We start from the raw sequence: 6,376 nt of genomic DNA on the forward strand, positions 1-6,376 counted from the left end.
TTGGTCTTACCAAATTTTGCACATTTTACCAAAATAATAACTACCAATTTTACACATAAGTGCCGAATCAAATCATACCATAGTTACAATATCACTTGACTAATGAAATATCCAAAATATCAATCTATCATTTACCAAATTCATAAACCACATATAAGGCACATTTTAATCTCAAGCATGTAACTTAACAACTTAACCATTAGTTGCCGAACCACAAACAAAACATATCATAGGCATGTAAAAACATATTTTACCAATTACCTCACTTAAGCCAAATTTTATAATCAACCACAAAAAAAATATACCATAAATCATACTTCCAAAATGAGCTACTTCCATGGCCGATTATATTTCATCATTAACATATCTCATTTTCGAATCATATAATCAACATCACAAACACATCACCAAAACACAAATCATACCTATCATATAACAAGCATAACAAAATAAACCAACCATGTCAAATATAACCATAATTTGATCAAACCTTGAAACTGAACTTAACAAAATAAACAAGCCATTGAATGATTAGAACTTGAACTAACCACCTTCTTTGTACATAATTTTCCAAGAATTTCAAGGTACTTACCTCTTCCAAACCTCCTCCAAGCCGAACATGAAGCAAGAGAACTCCTCTCTTCTTCCTTCCTCAAGTCACGGCAAAATGGGGGAGCAAGGATGAAACAACTATGGTTTCTCCTCCCACTCCCCTCATTTTTTTATTATTCTTCCCACAACATATTAACACAAAAGGTTTATAATATGTTTTACCCCATAGCATGGCCGGCCACTAGCTCAAATTTTGGGTAATTTGACATGCAAACCCTTCATTTTTATAACATGCATTAATAGGCCACTTTACATTTGCCTAGCACATTTCTAAGCTTTCTCACATAAGTCCTATTTAATAAAATTCTCTTACAATTAACAAAATTCAAATATGAAATTTTCACACATGCATATATACATATAATAAGCATCAAATATGACGGTTAATTATTTTTATGACTCAGTTTTGTGGTCCCGAAACCACTTCCCGACTAGGGTCACATTAGGGGTGTCACAGGTTTCATATCATATTTAGGATAAATTTTAATTAATTTATGATTTTGATTGATATATCTTGAATTAAAACATAGGGATTTATGCATTGATTGTTTAAACTTTAAGACATTAGAGAATCAAGCTTGATAAGTTGATTTTTAAGAATTTAAAATTATAGGTTGTTTCCCTAAGTCTAGGTATTACTTTGAATTGGAAGTCACGGGTCTAAACATCAAAAAGCCATAATTTTTGTGAGATTTTTGAGACTTTGGAGCATCTATTAATTCTTTCATGCTCACTTTTATTATTGCTTTGAGTGCGTCAGTATTTAACTGTTATTCTAGAACTTGCTTGATTATGCATTTCGAGACCACACCATTTGATTTGATATGTCAAAATGATTAAGGCACTTAGGATTAACCCACTCATTCCATGAAAAGCCTACCTCCACTGTAACGTCCCCATGCCCGAACCGTCACCGGAGTCAAGCTTGAGGTGTTACTAAACTTATCTTACCTTTTAAACAACTCTAAACCACTTATTTTAATTTTTGGAATAAACTATTTTTCTGCGTCATGGTTGCTTAAAAATTCATTTCTCGAGTTTCAAAACTCGAACTTAAGATTCGTAAATTTTTCCTGAAACTAGACTCATATATATATCTACTAATTTTTTCTAGAACTTTTGAATTAGCCAATTAGTATAGTTTATTAGTTAAAGTTACCCCTGTTTTAGAATTTGACTGTACTGACCTCTACTTACTACGAACCACTTTTCTCCCTGTAAAAAATCCATATGACTATACCATTTCTTTCTATTAAAACTAGATTTAATAAGGATTCTAACCATATAAAATAAACCACCTAATTAGTTTTTAAAATTTATGGTGAATTTCCAAAGTTGGAACAGGGGATCCAGAAATCGCTCTGGCCCTATTTCACTAAAACTCAGATATCTTATAAAATACAAAACATTTACCTGTTTTGCTTATTCCATATGAAAATAGACACAATGAGCTTTAATTTCACATATTATTCACCATCAAACCATGTCTCTACAATTTTTTTGTGATTTTTCAAAGTCACATTATTTCTGATACTTGAATCTGTTTTTAAGTTACTTTCACATTTTTCATAGTTTTCATGTGATAGTTACTACTTAATCATACATACTATTAAACATGTATATCATCAGCCATTCTATTAGCTAATCACTAGCAAGTATTTACACATCATTCATTGATCATGTCATATCAAAAGAAACCAAGTTCCTATACATGCCATACACAAAACGAAACGTCTAACTATACCAATGTGATTTCTTCGATAGTGTGATTGGGTCTCCGACGTTTCCTTCGATCCCCGAGTGGCTAGATAAAAACTATAAGAAAAAGAAAATAAAGAGAGTAAGCACTAGGCTTAGTAAAATTACAAGCAAATAAATTACAACATTCAACATAATGAATAATTATACATAATGTCACCTAGCCTCATAAACTTTCTTTACTTCTCATTTTCTACCTTCTTCTTTACTCACTTACCTTCTTTCTTACCTGACCTTTCACTATTCATAAATATAATCTACCTTCCCTTTTGCTGATAATTCACTGTAATTTAACGTGTACAATGACCCGTTGAACCACTCGGAATACTAAGGATACTAGGGTCGTTCCTGTCTATCAATATCCTGCCAATGCCATGTCTTCGACATGGACTTACAAGAATTATTCCTGCCTCCAATGCCATATATATATCTAATATGGGCTTACATGGCTCATTCCTGTCTCCAAAGCCATATATCTGATATGGACTTACATGGCTCACTTCTGTCCTGTCCTGTCCTGTCAACCCCAATATCCTAACATTCCTAAGGTTCAAACGGGGCTTCCTAATGCTTTTTCTCTGTCACTTCGCCTCTAATTCGACTTTAAATATTCTCAAAAAAATAAGTATATAAATGCTGGAAATTGACAATAATAATGTAAAATAAAAGAATATTGCATTTATTTACTGTAAACTTACCTCGATACAAAATGTGACTAAACTTTACAATTTAGTCCCTTACTTTTTCTTTTCCCCGATCTACTCCCGAATTTCGCTCTTCTTGATCTATAATAGCAAATTTAACTTATTTAATATTCACATTTATCAAAACAGTCCTTTACTCAAACTTTGGAAAAATTGCATTTTGCCCCTAAACTTTTGCATATTTACACTTTTGCCCCAAATCTCGTAAATTAAACTTCAGCCTACTTTCTTATGTTTTATGACATACTGATCGTTTTTCCCTTCTATAGCAAAATCAAATTCTCACTCTATCATATACTTATGACTATTAGGTATTTTTACCGAGTAAGCCCTTTTACTCGTTTTTACCTAAAATCGAGTAGCACAAGTTGTCTAACATAATGTGACAGCCCAAAATTGACCCTAGTCGGGAAGTGGTTTCGGGACCACAAAACCGAGTCATAAAAATAATTGATTTCCATATTCTATGCTTATTATGTGTGTACATGAGTATGTGGAAGTTTCATTCTCCAATTTTGCCAATTAAATGAGAAATTATTAAATAGGGATTGATATGAGACATGGTGAAAATATGATAGGCTAATTTAAAATGGTCTATTAATGCATGTTGTGAAAATGATGGGTTTGCATGTCAAATTACCCAAAATTTGAGCTAGTGGTTGGCCATGCTATGGGTGGAAACATGTTGGGAACATGTTGGCCTAGTGAGGTATGTAGGAAAAAATAAAATAAGGGGCATGGGCATAAAATAATAAAAAGGAGTATGATGAATACAAAAAAAAAATGTGTGTAGTTGTTTCCCCCCCCATTGCCGTGAGCTAAAGAAAGGAAAAGAAAAACTTGTTCATCCTTTTTCATCCTCTTTTGACCGAAAATTCTAAGGAAGGAGGAAGGAGTTCTTGCTTCATGTTTGGTTTGGAAGAGGATTAGGAGGAAGTTTGGCCATGCATGTAACTAGATTGAGGTATGTTTGATAAATTTCTTTGAGATTCATGCATATTTTAGTTGTTAGCTTGAGTTCTACCTAGCCCATGGTCTAAATCTTGCTATGTGATTGAAATGACACTCGGCCATGGATGCATCATTCTTGGTTGATGTTTGATGTTGTGGTGATGAGGCATGAAGATGAGTTAAGATTCGGCCTAGGTGAAGTTTGTGTTAATGCCATTGCATGCTAAATATGAAGCTTGTTAATGATGCATGTGATGGTGGCTTGATGATTCTTGAACCTCCTTTTTAGCATTTTTGAGTGAGCACATATGTGCATTGGTTGCTAAATGGAGAAGAATCGGCTAGCAAGTTGTGTGCTAAGGCCGAATATAACTTTTGCATGTTAATGAGCAATGCATGTGTTAAATTGATGGAAAGGGAGAGGATGCTTTACTAGTGTGTATATGTGTGTATTAGCCAAGTTTTGAACTTGAAACAAAAGGGTGTTTAGTCAATACAAGTGACCATACTTGTAGAATGTATTAAGTGTTGAAATCGGCCCCAAAATAGACATGCATATTCGGCCAAGGGGGAAAAATTTGCTAAAATGTTGAGTTCGATTCATGATTCCGTACATATGTGACTTTAATGTCTAATGTATAAATATGGGCTAAGTGCCTTGTGTTCCTCTTTTCGATGCTCAAATGATTAAATCAATTTATTTGTTTAATTAAGCTCAAGAGCAAAGGGGAACTAAATCCGATAAAGGGAAGGAAAAAGTGGTCGAATAGCTATCGGAATCGTTCGACAACACCCGAGGTAAGTTCTTGAGTAAGAGAGCTTAAATTAAGATTTGATTAGATCATGTTTTAAGCAAACAAAATCATGCTCTTTGTGTGTGGCTATTGAGCCGAATTTGCAAGAATGATAAATGTTTTGTGTTTGAGTTTTGCTAACGAAAATGAAATACGAATGGGCCATGATTTATTGTTAAATGTGCATGGTTATTTGAATGTTGTCTGGGCTAAGTCCCGAAGGCTTTGTGCTAAGTGACCATATCCGGACTAAGATCCGAAGGCATTTGTGCGAGATACTAATTCCGGGCTAAGCCCGAAGGCATTTGTGCGAGATACTAATTCCGGGCTAAGCCGAAGGCATTTGTGCGAGATACTAATTTCGGGCTAAGCCCGAAGGCATTTGTGCGAGTTACTAAATCCGGGTTAAGTCCCGAAGGCATTTGTGCGAATTACTATAACCGGGCTAAGTCCCGAAGGCATTTGAACGAGGAGCTATATCTGGTTAAATTCCGAAGGTACGTGATTTGGGAATGAATGAACTTTCTGTAAAATTCCAGTTAATACCCTCGAAACATCCCGACATTGAGGTATGTTTCGTATGTGCTTGAATGTAGTTGAGCCCTTACAAATAAGTATTCGCTCAGTTGATAAACGAGCTACCGGCCTTTGGCCGAGTTGATCTTTTGTGTATGTACATAAGGGTTGATAATGTGAAGCAAGTACGATATCGTAAATTTGTGCATATGAAATTATCCGTTTAGCTATATGAATGCTATACTTTTGTTGTGCTGGAATTCCTTGCTCAAAACTTACTAAGCATAAATTGCTTACTCCGTTTCATTGCTCCTCTGTTTTATAGATTTGGTTCTCCAGCTATCGGACTCGGGATCTTGAGGTCAAAGTCGCCCACACTATCAAAGCCCCCTTTTGGTACAATTTTGGTTGAACTTCGAAATGGCATGTATAGGACTACCCGTTTGTTGTGGGTCGTGGACCCTTTGGACTTGTATAAATTTTGGATAGCCATGCGAAAATGGCTTATATGTGTTTGAGTATATTGTTATAATCATTTGGTGTGGATATGCTTGACAAGGATTGGCCATGGGGATGGTTAATCACTTTCATAAATTGTGCTATTTATGCAAAAAGGGCTAGTTGAATCATGGAAACCATGAAATAGGTAAAGTCTACCTTAAAGGCAGATGCTGACAGCAGCAGTGATGTAGATTTGGAAAATCACTAAAAATAGTAGGAAGGGAATTAAATAGTGAATAAATTATGTAAACAAACCTTGATGAATCTAATTTCATAGGAAAGTAAAGAAACCATCATACGGACAGTATGTTAAGAGATATTCAGGTTCTCGTGAGACAGGGCCAGAACGGTTTCTGGATTTCCTGCTCCGACTTTGGAAATTCATTATAAATTAACCAGAGATAATTAGGAGTCATACCATATATGTATAGATTCCTCTCTGAGTTTAGTTTCTATAGAAACAAACGGCATCAGTATTGGAGCCCTGTACAAGGAGATATCCAAGTCGTAATGCGCAAGCTCAGGGTAGTCGATCCCTGA

This window comes from Gossypium hirsutum, chromosome A12 (assembly GCF_007990345.1).
Source record: "Gossypium hirsutum isolate 1008001.06 chromosome A12, Gossypium_hirsutum_v2.1, whole genome shotgun sequence".
In the NCBI taxonomy this organism is placed as follows: domain Eukaryota; kingdom Viridiplantae; phylum Streptophyta; class Magnoliopsida; order Malvales; family Malvaceae; genus Gossypium; species Gossypium hirsutum.